We start from the raw sequence: 14,574 nt of genomic DNA, 5'->3' as shown, positions 1-14,574 counted from the left end.
AGCCTTCCCTTACAAACTACAATCATACAGTAAAGACAGTGCAAAGTTCAGCAAAGCCAACTGGAAGGCTTCTGTGAGCCTCAGGAAGGATTGATCAGACCACGACAAAAGCACTTCAGTCAAACATAAATAGAACTCACATTCATTCAATAATGGTATATCACCAGTTTAAAAGATGAAGAGCTTTTCTGTCTTCTAAAAAAGAGCATCTGAGTTGAAAGTGTGATGTAAAAACCCATACAAGTAGATGAATCAAAATGGATTTTCCCCATCTATTGGGTCACACATCTGTAACCCAAGCCCCTCGGGTCCCAACAGATTTAGTGTCTGTTCCAAACCATGAGGCACTTTCCTGTTTAAATTGCTAAGGCTTTACTTTCAGCACTGCAACAATATGGGTGGTTTTGGCAAAGGCAAATTTCTTCAGGATTCAGGAAAGAAATCTGGTACAGCTTGAACCCCTTGGAAAAATAAAAAGGAAAAGGAAAAGAAGAAAAAGGAAAAGGAAAAGGAAAAGGAAAAGGAAAAGGAAAAGGAAAAGGAAAAGGAAAAGTGAAAAAGTGATTTTGACTGACAACAGCCATGTAATTTTTCAAAGTGAAAGGCAAATATTTGACAAGGCCATAATAGACTTCTCCAAAGGAGCACCATGTGCACTTAGTGGCAGCAGGACTGCTGTGAGGAATATATCTATTTCTTCAGGCCTCATGAGATTGTGGGCCTGGGGTTGGGGGTGCTGGTCTCAAGCTGAGGTCTCACCTGGACTGGAGATCTGGTTTGCAACCACACAAAACCAATCAACCAAAATCCACCCAGACAAAAGGGACATGTCTACATTTTTTTTTTGTCTCTGAACTGAAATTCTCTGAAGTGATTTGATGTTGCTGAGCTTCCTGGTCAAAGAATGGACTTTCCTTGAGATATCCCTAGTGCCCATTCTGAACACCACAAGAGATGCTACAGGGAAACAGGAAGTTCTCTAAGCAAATATTTGCAGAAACCCCAGATGATCAGAACACAATGTGAAATGGTCACAGCCAATTCTTCCTCAACACACCTTCTCATGCCACCCTCTTCAAAGTAAGGGGGAGAGAAGGAGGAAAATCCTCAGCCACCAGAACTTTTGATGAAAAGTCCATCTGGTTTTGCAGGCATGAGAGAAGCCAAAATTTGGATCTCCTGAAACTAGTCATGGTTTGGAAACTACACCCCAAAGTCTTCACTGTGTAAACACTTCATTTCAGGATATAAGAAATAATAAGGAATAAGGGTGAATGCTATACTTCACTAGCTGAGCAGTTTTGGAAGAGATTTCAAGAACTCCTTCATATATGTGAGAGTGCTGCTGGCACCAAAATCATCTTGTTTTACTGTGATGTTGCTTTCACCTAGGTGGATAAATGTTTAGCCTCCAGTTTCCAAACAAATATCATCTCACTTGTGAGGTTCTTTGTCTTCCAAACAAAGCGTTAGCATTTTTCTTTTTCCTGAAGAATTTCAGCCTGATGGATATTGGCAGTGGAAGGTATGTTTAATAATGCATGAAGAAAAGGATGGACACAAGAAGTGTCAGTTTTCCATTTTACACCCTTTTCCCCTGCAGCCTTTGAAACATATTTTATGCAGTTTCTTTATAATTCATACAAATATATAAAGGCTAACCCTTCACATTAGGCTCTCATGAATATACTGTGCAAATTCACATGCAAAGCAGATGTAACCCTCAGGCCATTGCCACATGCCCAGCTGTAAAAGAGGTACCACTGTGTCAGGCAGCATTTTGTTGTTTCTGGCAATTCCTCTGAATTTAAGTCAGGAATGAAACAAAATGGAACAGACAAAGGCAGTATATTTTGCACTCCTTTACACTGGAAGTACAAGTACAGATCAACACACTGTCTCTAACCTTGTGGGATTTTTAGCTGTCTCCAGAGTAAATAAATCAGCCTCTACTTTTGATCCTTCTCTTTAAAAAAGCCCACAGTCCTGTCAATGATTTGAAAGTAGTGGTATAGTAAGATATTATCTCAAAAACTGATTCCATATGTACAACAAACATAATTTATTTCAAACACACATATATTTGCATTGCTTGCTCAGAGTAGACTATGACAAAACGAATGATCTCATTCAAGAAAATCTTCTTTCTAATGGTACATGTTGGCATCATATATTTTGATAAAGAAAATACCTTAGCTTACTAAGAACCTATCATTACACTAGTGTCAATATAGAACTGAAGAGAAATATCTGAAAATGTTTGCTTCAGCATGACCCAAAACCAACTGAAACTACTGGAAAGACTTTCACAGTCTTTCTTGAACTTTGTCTTAATCCCTTCCAGGCATCACACTCTATGCTGCAGTGATACTCCCACATAAATAAAGTTGAAATATTTGTGCATCAAAGAACAATTAGTCTGAGAAAAGCAAGAACAAAAAATACTTTCAAAGAACAGTTTCTACTAAAAATTTAATATTATTATTTTACCACTAGGCTAAAACAGCATGATACAACCATGAATGTTGACATAAGACATCCATTAAAATCTTAATTAAAGTGCATTCTGCAAAACAGCAAGTCTTGGCAGTGCAAGTCAGATACAAAACACTATGAAGTACATTTGAAATTTGAAAAGAGCGTGTGCAATTCTTTTTAAAAAATACATAATTTATCTCAAGAGACAAGGAAGTTTAATAGCATTTGAATTGCCCAGCACTTTAGTTTTGCCTGAAATTACACACACATCATATAATTTGGTCCTTATAAACGTTATTATTTATCCTGCCCAAAGCTATCATGCTATCTAGGTTGAGGTCCCAGTAAACTGGTGTTTTTGCAGAAAGGCTTAACACTTGCAGCTCTGATCCAACAAATTCTCTCCACCCTAATCTCTCTGGAATTAATAATTTATTATACTTAATGAGACTTCTAACATGCAGAAAATTAGACAAGTCGTTATGTCTTCAAAGGATCATTTCCTGCCAGGCAAAAGTAAGGAAGCAGCAGACACTCAGTAGAGGGATGATCACTCTGGCTTAGACAAACAGTTCCCTTTTTTTTTTTTTTTAAAGGTATGAATTAATCATCTCCAGTTACCTCTTATGAAGACATTGCTGCTTAGTTTTTATAGACAACTGTGTGTCTCAAATCTTTATATTCAGGAGTTGCACATCTGTCAATTAGCATTAATGTGATATAAAGCTCTGTTAGGCTTTATGAGAGCTTAAAGCAGTTAATTTCCTCACAGGTTGCTCCTAAGCATTGAGCTTAACACCAAAACAGTAAAATCTCACTTTCCTCTCTTAAAACATCCATCATTCATCCCTTTGTCAGCAGTAACTCTATTTCTTTTCAACAAATACTGTTGTTTATTGACACCATGACAGCCAACTTGCACAGCAATAAAAGCATGGTCTTTGTCCTCTACTGCTGCTTTCCTTCCTTTGGATTTCATGTGCACCACACTGGATCAAGACTTAAAGAGTCTTCACCAAAAGAGACTACCCCAGACATTTTCCTGGGTAAGGTTGACTGGTTCGATTAAAACCTCAGATTCAGACACACTCAGAAAATTTCTCTTGCTTGAGCCAACTCATCTCCATAACATGGTCAGAGGAGGAAGCAGCCCCTGCCATGTAAGAAGGGCTATTGCACCATTGTGAAGAAGTCATTGTATTGTCTGTATTTGGTTATAGTTTCATTTTAGAGTGAAGCATACTCAGTAAACCTGGTAAAAGGAAGCTATGAGAAAAATGGGAAGATGCTAAACCAGGGTTGAGGTCAGCAAAAAACCATATGCCAATATAAGAAGGTGGGCCAGATTTAGAAATAATAGGATATGGGTTTACACTAGGGAAACCAAGTATGGTAGGATTTGATAATGCAGGTGAGGGTAAGATTCTGGTATGAGGATCTTAGATTTTCAGTCCTTTCTGATCTCCAGAAGAGATTAATTTGCAGGGTCTGATCTGGTTTCCACTTTTCCATTCATATATGACAGATCCTGGTTTCACTTCCTTAGGCCGTGGGACCAATAAATGTGAAAGGAGAAAAGTGGAAGACTAAAATGTTGTTTACCCACTGTAGAGGCTAAACATTTGCTCAGAACTGGCCATTCTTTCCTTAGGGGACTTGGGAGGAAGAGACAGGAATCAAGATAGAAGATTCCTCTTGCTTGTTTCAGCCTCTTACACTGCTCCAAGGTAGGAAAAGCATGTGCAGAATTAGGGAAGACCTGTTGAGTCACCAACTTTCGTGACCAGCATGGAATCAGTGTTAGCTGTTTTAAATTTGGGGCTGAAGGATGGGATTTAGCATCTGGGTTGATTTTTTTGTGCTATCATTTCTTTAACTACTGCCTTTGCAATGTACCAAAAAGAACGTGAGTGCCAATGCTTCTGTAGATTTCCTTTGCATCTACCTTTTCTCATTAGAATTTATTTTAATAATCACACATTACACCAGAGCAGCAAAAATGTGCCCTTGTTTCTGTCAGAAATATTGCACTTGGTATGCAAAGTTGTTTTTAATCTTCAGATTGGTCTGCATACGTATAGACAGCGCCTTACAGCATTGTTTTTGCAGCCTTAATGGGGAAAATGTAGGCACTGGGGCAAAGTAATTGGATTTCGGCTGAGAAGCAGCATTTGAATGAAATCAATAAAGATTCTGTCATCTAATATTTTAAGTTTGGTACAATGTGTATACTGCAGGTCAGTGTAAATTCATTAAAAAGATCAATGCGATGAAATTTGTCTTGGGTGCCTTGAAATATCCTAGGGTGACTTGAGAGGAAGTTGCCAAGGAAACAAGAGATGCAACTCAGAGAAACATTTAGGTGTTTTAAGTTGATGTCTGAATTCTACTGAGTTTCTGAGATAGCATAATATAGGCAGTTGTCATGGAAACAAAATTCAACAAATGGTTAATGAATAGCCAGGCTGGGCAATTACTGCAGGTGGCTGTGTCAAACAGTTTGGACCAGAACACTCTTAAAAATGAGAACTCTCTACAGGTCCAGGTTGTTGTTTTTTACACCAGATATAAAGAGGAATTGATTCTCAGGCACCAAAATGGTAGATGCATTCTCAAAACTGCTAATAGACATATATTCATAGCTGTGTTAATTTTGGATAAGACAAACCATAACTCCTTAACCAGCATCTAGAAGCTCTCCTACAGGTAATCAACCTGCTTTGAAGTTCAGATATAATTCTCTATGAAACATTTTAATTAAAAATAATTTTTAAACTCAATTTGTATCTTGATTGGCATCTTTTCTCTTCCAAAGGCTTTTTGTTTGACATGATGTTTTGGTTTTGCTCTTTTACCCTAGGTTTAGTCCCAGGCCTACTTTTCTTCAATAGTAAATCCTCGCCAAAGTTATTTTAATTTCTGTAATAGAAGGTAACAGTCATTTTCCAAGATCATGCAAGCATCAATGTTTCTCTTCCTTTATTAATCCGTTTCAGCTTCTCAATTTCCTGTCTCATTAGGTCTGAGGCATTTGTTAGCATGTGTACAGTGCTTTAGGGTCTCAGCACTGATGTGAAAACCCATCACTTCCTATCAAATTCAAAGGAGAAATCTAAGAACCCATACAGTAGCATTTTTCAAAGCATTGAGGAAACCATGGCATTGCATTGGCAGACTCAAGGAGATTAGCTGATACAGGCTCCATAACTGAACATGTAGAAGGCATTTCATCCTTTTATATGTATATCTATACATATATATATATACATTCTGTAATATGCAGACAGACTACACCTAATGAATAATAAAACAGACAAGGTAATCTAAATTCTTCTGCATGGAAATTCCTTTCACAAAGCTATTTAAAATTCACAATACTTCCTCAATGGAATACCCTCATATAGTTGTTCCCGAGAAGTATTTCCTATCTAACTCATACTAAGAACATCATGCTATTTAATTTGCGAAAAAGCTCCTGGCCATAATGTTCTAGCTTCAACCTGTCACTTGTTTAAAATAATGGCTTTTTCAGACATTTCACAAACATTTTTGCCTGCCTTAAATAGCAAGGGATTAAGATGCCAAATACTGGATGGCAATATTTGTAGCTGCCTCACCATTTTAAGTTATAGCTTCTATTGTAAAATTTACATTATGTCATTTCTGCCAGCTAAACACATACACACATGGGACATTTTGAAGCATATCTGTGGTTGCACAGGAATAAGGGTAAAGAAAGCTTTTGTCGTTTGTTTGGCCACTAGAAATGCCATACGCCTTTTATGAGGTTCAGCTTTTTCATAAACACAGAAAAATCTTCCCTTTCATCCCTTCACCTGCTCCTCGCCACTGTACCACAAGGGTGACAGAGACTGGTGAAATGTCTACACGCCTTGTGGTCCTGACTCCCTCTGCCTGCTGCCTCAGGTTGTTCCTCATTTACTGCAGCTGCACTGATAGTGAGCAGGAGAAAAAAACAGGAAATCCAATCCAAAAATACAATATTTCTAGACCAGCAAGACCCCTCCAATTTGTTATGGGGTTTCTGTGGGATTTTTTGATCTAAAGAAAGGAAACGTAAGATGGAGCGTTACTTTCAAATCTGTCTTCATATGAACTTCAAAAGGTCCAGATGAATGCTTGGATAGAACAAAAAAGAGAACACAACTTTCACAATCTCATTAAAAGTCTGGAAATATCAGCACTTCCCCAGACCACTCAATAAAGATTTCCAGGAGAATCTCAGCTTTTATGTAAGTTTCTGGAATTCATGGTCATGTAGAAAAGTGCTTAGAAGGTGTAGAAAGAGAAAACAGAAAGGCTAAGCCCTGTATAGGATTTTTGTATGCTTTTTTAACATCTACATATTATTGAGAGGCTTAAAGCATAATACATGAATGACTGGGACTGGTCAAGAATCAAGACTCCAAATGTGAACCATATTTAACATGAATACATGCCCTTGGAAACTATATACAATTTATTTCACCATCAATCCTCCTAGCAGAAATTCTAAATAAAACTAGAATTTTACCAAGAAACAGATGATGTCCCTGAGCTGTGAAGGGTACAGTAAGATAAAGAGAGGAAAAATAATTCATTGTCATTTCCAACGTAGTAGTTAAGCCTACCTTAAATGTATTTTGCATCCTGTATGATTTTGTAATTGTACAGCTTTGTGCTAAAGATAATACAACAACCTTGAATTGTGCTTCATGGCAACACAATCAATTAACTACTTACATATGGACAAACACTTGAATATATTGTATTGTGTCTGGATGCTATGTTACACTTCTCTCGTAGACTGCATTCAATTAACTCAAGGCTGTTGCAAGTTCCTGAGCATGCTGCAGAATAAAGTCCTTCAGAGAAAGGGCATTTGCCTCTTGTGTGTCAAGATATTCAAATTTTAAACTTGAATGAGTCCTCTGAAAGTTTAAATTCAACGCTATTAGTGCTAGAAAGTCTCTTTTTAAGGCCTGTTGCAGTTTAAGACAGCTGAGGAAGCAAATCAGACTCTGGCTCACTGCTCATTGCCCAAAGATGGTGTAGTCAGCCAGATAAAGGCAAAAATGCATCTTTGTTTGCTGTGTAGTCAAATATCATATGTTCTCTGGATTTTTTTGTAGCATTTATTAGAAGTTGTCAACTTCTTGAGATCATAAGTAAAGGGGTATGGGAATAGGGAGCCTTAAAGTTAGGGTGTTTTCTCTTCTCTACTATTTGTATTAGCTAACCAGAAAAAAAGCTGCTCCATTGTAACAGCAGTGTTTTCCCAGCAACTGATTTTGCTTGGTGCTCTGAAAGTACAGGCTGAAGAGATATTGAAGCTATGGGAAATCTGGGATACAAAGTTACGCTACGTTATTAATCATCTGTCCTTCTTAAATACTCACATAGGTTAGCATTTATGTAAGAATCCTTGGCATCACTGGGCTCCTTGCATACTTTGTAATGACCAGTGCTTCTGTGTTCACTCAGAGGCAACAAATTATACTTTACCTGACTAATGCAATCATTTCACATTTTGACTACTCATAAAAAGCTATTTGCATCCCATACACAAATTGAATGCTTTTACCTGTGGAATTTGCAGCAATTCTGTAAAGAAAACGGATTCCTTCTGAATGATTTTTCAAACTGCAAATGTGAAAACTCAACCTTAAAAAATTTCAACAATCCTTTTTCCATTAATATAACGTTCAAAATGAATAGGTTTGTGAGCTTTTTGTTCTTGAAAAACATAGTGGAGAGAGGCCAGAGCTGTCTTCCCAGGAGAAGTCTGTTAAATAATAAATATAAACCCCAATAACTTTCAGGCACTTCAAACCAGGCACAAAATACAGAAAACTCACAGTAGTTAGTCCGTACATCAGCACTAGGGATTCAAGTAATTTTTATTCACTTGCGCAACTCAGGGCAGTTTGTCTCTCACTGAACTGCTGTTTACACAAAGCATCCACAGCAGAAAAACATTTTAAACATCTTGTGTACAGAACTTCCCACTAGGAAACACAGCTTGTGATACGGCAATTTAACAAAAATTAATTAAATCTATTTGTGACCCTCTCAAAGGCAGAGCAAAGGAAGGTTTGCCAGTGCTTTGGGGAAAATTCTCCTATTGCTTACATCCTCCTCCAGAAATTTTCAGGTCTCTTCTACTCTGCAGACCCTCCCTGCATCTTCACAGTATGGAAGTGCTCATTTAAGTGCTAAACTTAAGCCTACGGTGAAAAGACCTAGGAGGGACTGAGCAAGAAAATATACATCACAGGGTATAGGTTGGGACAGGGAATCCAGTCAGCCCCTTGTTTAGCATCAAGGCAGCAGTCGTGTGCTGTAGGATGTGAGCCAAGTCTCCTGCAAAGGTGGTGTGGTTTGCTTTTGGTGAGGGGAAGGGGCACAGAGATAAGGCTGCTAAATGCTAGTTGTCCCTTGCTGAGGGGCTGCAGCATCTGGGGTGGGCACTCCAGCAGTGACACCTGCTTCTCCCTCAGCTGAGAAACCAGATCACCTGGTATCAAACACACCTGGTGCAGGGTCTGCTAAGCCCGACTGTGGCATCCTTCATTCCAGGCGGAGAAATCCTTTCTTTCTTTCTTTCTCGCCCAGCACTTTTCAGGTATTCCCTGCATTGGACAGGCTGCATTGCTGAGTTGGGCTACCCTTCAGCAGAGACCTTGACTTTAAACTGTGCCCCTCACTGGGACAGCAAACATCTGTTCAGAGCTCACATAAGCCCAGGTGAAAAGTTTAAGTGTTCTGCTGACAGAGAGATTTGTACTAAAATGTGGGTGGGAGCCTGAGTTAAACCTGTGGTGAAAGCATGGTCTCAATCTAGATATTCCATCACAAGAATGACAGATCCAATATGCATCAATGCACTGTCCTAAATCACACTGTTGCCAGTGTCAGGAAAGGAAAGCAAATAAAGCAAGGAGGTAAGGACAAAGAAAACATGATGAGTGAAAATACATATGTGCATCCGTAAGCACATGTGCCCACCCTACACATACACTGCATAATGTAATTGCATTTCCCATGATAACACCTTCAGGGAAATAGTTCAATTTCAGCCATGAAATATAGCTCCATTTTTTGGGTATGCCATAGATTTCAACTGGCAGTTTACCAGTTGATAGTTTGAGGCTGAAGGAAATACTTTCATTCATTTCACTGAGTGTAATCATGGTGTGCAAAGCCACTGATTAAAATGATAATCGGAAAGAGGACTAGAAGTGAGAGAAAACCTCTCTGCTCCCTCCTGCCTCGGGTCACTTCCTGCTCCTCAGCACTGGATTCCTCAACCTTTGCCACAACTTGCTGGTAAACAGTCTGGGCTAAAATTAGGTATATAGCAAAGGGTAGGTGTTACCATCTGCTGCATGTTGTTAATTCTTGATGGCCTGATAACATCTATTTTTGATGTTCTTTATTAGCTTTCTGGGGAGGAGAACAGAGGGATAGGGCTATAGTGCCACCATCAGTGGTTTGCAGTATTTGCTGCTTTTCTTCAGTTAACAGCCACCTCTGCCACAACAAAGGAGTTTTAGAAGAACATTCTAGGTAAGACAAGAGACCATGACTATATTTGAGATATTATCTTTCATTGCAGTGCTTTGAAATGATCACTGCTTTTTCTCATCTGATTCTGAACTCTCCATTTTCATTCTCCACCTACAATCATGCTCCCAAAGATGGAATAAACAAGCCAGATAAATGACTTAGCACACATGACTCTCAGCCTCTTACTAGGTAGTAAGCATGTAGAAGATGGTTCTTTAAAAACAACAGCTGAAGGCATGAGTTGCCTTTCTGATCTTTTACATTATACATAGCTAAGTATTTTGCATCATGCTCAGCTAAGCATACTGCAAACAAAAACTGGGAAGAGAAAATAACTCGGAAATTAGCTCAGACCTCTCAAACTAAAGAGAATCTTCATCATAGGTCAAATTTTGAAGTGAAAAGTTCATGAAATATTTTAAAGGTTAGTAGAGGCGGCTACCTTTTGAATACAAGCTTGACATGCATTACAAGTTTTCACCTGGAATCCTAAGCTTTATACTAGCCCATTATTTTGGAATTCTGACTTTATGTAGACTTCTTACTCTTATCTTGCATATCCTCAGAAAAGCTCCTTCATTGCATGTTACCAGTCATCTCTTCCTAGAGTCCATGTTGGTCATACTCAATAATTCTCTTTCTTCTCCAAGGTGCCAGTGATTCACTATGACACCAGCTGTGACAATTAAGTGCTTCATCCTCTAATGAACCAGATGATGCAGCAGTCCAGCTCTCGATCCCATGGAGCTGGTGTCCTGGCTGGGTGCCTCTGCCATCTTGACCTGTCTGCCCAAAGCCCTTCCTGAGAAAGCTTGGCTGTGTTCTTCCAACTGCATGAAGCAGCCAACAAGCCAAGCACCACTATCAGGACTGGCAAGTATATTTGTTTTCAGCATCTCTGTGGTGAGTCAGTGAGACAGATGTACTCTTGAGGGCTAGCAAAGTCACATTGCCTTTTTATGAATAGCTCAGATATTCAAAACTGTAAAACAGCTTCCCAGAGGAGGGAAATGCGCCCCAGCCTGAGCCGGCTTAGGCCCTCCTGGAAGGCTAAGTGTCTGGAAACATTAGGAGGTAAGAAATATCAACAGCAACTGCAAATGTCAGCGAAGAGAGTTACTACTCACAAGTGATACATTAAAGATCCCCATCCAGTGGGAAAACTGTATCTGATATTAAGCTCTCCTCAGACATAGAGCTCTGCTACCTACAGATGGAATACTTGTAACTGAAATAGATAAACGCTCTGGCTGCTTTTAGAAAGCCTCCTGAATTATTTGCCTTTTTCAATCTAAAGAGATTTATATCTCAACATGAGCAGGCTATACTAGGACAAGCAGTAAAAAAGAGAATGTCTGCAGATGTTACCAAACTCCAACACACCATGTGACCTAGAAGCAAGAATTGTTAGATACTTAGCTCAATATTTCTAAAATTGTGGTCTGTGATGTTTCTAAAGGTCAATAAAAGACACAAAAGAAGTTAAAAATGTTAGATATCAGGAGCAGCTGCAGTTCATTTCTAAAGGAGGTGGGTTATGGATATGGATTAAAACACAAGACTGCAATGTTCCCAAGATGGGGAACTCAAATACCCTTAGCTGCTACCAGCAGCTCGGTTCCTTCAAGGCAAAGCATTAATTAAAATCACATGTAGCTGGCAGTTGTGGTTTGGTTTGATACCCCTGTAAGACCCAGAAGAAGTTATGTCTGATGCAGTGAGTAAAAACGCTGGGACTACATGGAAAAAATGAGCCAAAAATAGTCACAGATGGTTTAGAAAATACTACGCCTGCCTTATAGGGAGCTATCTGTTGTTTTCTAGTCTGAATCAGATGAGAAATTCAGAGAAGAGATGATCAGTGATGAAAAAAATGGACACCAGAAGCTGTCAGGCAATAGCTTTGTTTGTGTAATCTAGCACCATTTCACCAGCTTCCAAGAAAATTCACAAGTTCATACCAGCTGAGGACCATCACATGTATTCCTACTATGAAGAAATGGAAGAAAGAATAAAGGGCTTGTAAATATGAAATTATCACCTATAGTACCCACTAAGAGAAAGAAAACTAAATAGTTGTATCCCTAAATCTCACTCACTTCCTTCTCTTACAAACACACAGACACACAGAGAATGCAGAAGGATAAGGACTGCTTGCTAATCCCTGGCTATTGCAAAGGAAGATCAGTAATCCTCTGTAATCAAATCTGTATGAAGCTTTCGTTTTTTCATAATAAAGCATTCATGTTAGAGATGCCCTGCAAGATTTTACCATCTTGCCATTATATTGATTCTTAAATAGGAAAACTATCATACTTCTGACTGCTTCTCATGAGGAGACTAATTAGATTATTTCATCATCTGGTTCATCAAAGCAGGAAATACTTAAGTGTCACAGCTGGTCTCAAACAAAATATCTAGTACCAAGACTTTAAATGAAAACTATTACATCTTCAGTGGGTAAGCATTTCATAAATGGCTAGACAGTAAAAAATGATGAAGATAACAGATATCATCTCACACCTTTGGGCTGCAAAGGGAGTCTTAACTCTACAAGTGCATTTGGATTTATTTTCTCTTGCTTTTGCTAGTACTGTCATCAAAGAGGTTTTGCATAATGAACAGATCTGGAAAACTGAGAGAGCTATTTAGATTTCCGGCAGAGATTTATGACTGATAATTAAAAACTCTGAGGCAACATCTTCGTTTTAAATGAATCTCCTGTTATTGATGCAACCTTTACAGAGTACTCACCACTATGGGAAGATGAACTAAAAGCAAGCACATCCCCCTGGCAAAGGAACCATCCCACTGTCCAATCACTATTCACTGCCCATCATTCCTTTCTGAATTTGTAAAAGATCTTCCTCTTTTGCACACACTGTGTACATTAAGCAAATCTTCCTGTAAAGAAATGTGTGACAAAGCCACAACTTTGTTGTGTTTCGCCTTCTATATATACACAGAGGAAAAGACAAACTACTCATGTAAAAGAGTTTGTTCACCAGTGATTTGGAGTGAATCTGCCACCGCCAGCAGACACTTAGGAAAAGGCCTAGGCTTTGCAGGTCTACTTAAGACTTCAAAAAGAGCAGCGTGATAATGGGTAAATCATTTCCTTTAAAGAGCGTTCTCATGAAAATCATATGTAAAAGCAGAGTCTCCACATTATACCAAAACCTCAGTAACTTTGTTATGGGATAATATAATCCTATTTCTCTTACAGACCTATAATGTCATTATGTAAATGGCTATACAAAGCCATGATTATATCAACAAAATGAAATTGTTGTGTAAGACAGTTCCCAGTCTCTGCAAATGAGGCTTTTCAGTACTGTAAAATCAGAAAGTTTCCCCCCATAATGCTAGAGGTAATGTTACCATTGTTGATTCCTGTGGCATTTTTTACTTTGAGGTTTATCACAATTAACCTTAAAGAGCACAGGACCAAAAAATAATATATATGTGGAAGTTGCATCATGCAGTGAAAATTATTATAATATTTAGATTGCTCTTATGTTCTACACTTCCTTGACCTTATGAAATCGTCATAACTTTGCCTGCCAGTTTACTCGGTCAAAAATAGCTCTTTGTAATCTTGGGTTTTTTTAAAAAATTAGGCTGTAGGTCTCATCAAATTTTCAACTGAAGTTTTGACTGGGTCACTTTGATGTGGAAAAATGTAATTTTTATGTCATAAATATATTTTTGAAGTTATATGAGCCAATAGATGAACCATGAACCTCCAAAAAGAACACACTCTTTCTGAAGTCAGCCTAACTTTTGGAGTGCACAGAGTAATGAAAGATGCAAATAAAACACACACAAGCTGTCTCCTGAATTAATATTATACAGCTGTTACAAGACAGTGCTATTAAATAAACCGATAAAATTTAGCTACAAACTTCAGTTAATGATCCTGTAAAATCATGACCCATGATGCTGATATTTTTAGCCTATTACATTATAAATTTCTAACTTATTTCTGCCTTTGTACTGGTTTTACCTTGGACGCATTTAATTTTCTACATAGCAGCCAGTGTGTGGCCATGCTTTGTATTTGTGCTGAAAAAAAGGCCAGAAACGAAATTCAGATTTTTCTACAATTCTGCAGTTGACCTGTAACCAGAAGTGTGCAATGTCTGCTGTGCTAAAAATGCTGGCCAGGGGACTGCACCCACTCTCTGTGTTGAAAAATGTCTCCATCTCCAAAAAGATGTAGAGATGGATCCTTACAGAGCTTTACAATAAAGTATCAAATGTGTGTTTGAGCTTGTCCACAGCAATGGTTTAGAGAACCATGAGCACTGCAGTCTGTTTTTTCCTCTTTACAGACCCTCACTTTCTCATACATAACTCATTTTCTCGTAACTATATGTTACAGAAATACTGTTTAAGGAAGAACAGAGAAAGGAAAAAAGAGGAGGTCTAAGACGGGCCAAATTGAGTATTCCACCGATTCCAGGTGCTTAAAGGACTGTAGGCTCCACAATCTGAAGCAAATTGAGGCAATGTTACAGAAAAAAT

The sequence above is a fragment of the Sturnus vulgaris genome, chromosome 1 (assembly GCF_052056855.1).
Source record: "Sturnus vulgaris isolate bStuVul1 chromosome 1, bStuVul1.hap1, whole genome shotgun sequence".
In the NCBI taxonomy this organism is placed as follows: Eukaryota; Metazoa; Chordata; class Aves; order Passeriformes; family Sturnidae; genus Sturnus; species Sturnus vulgaris.
This window is presented reverse-complemented; position numbering follows the sequence as displayed.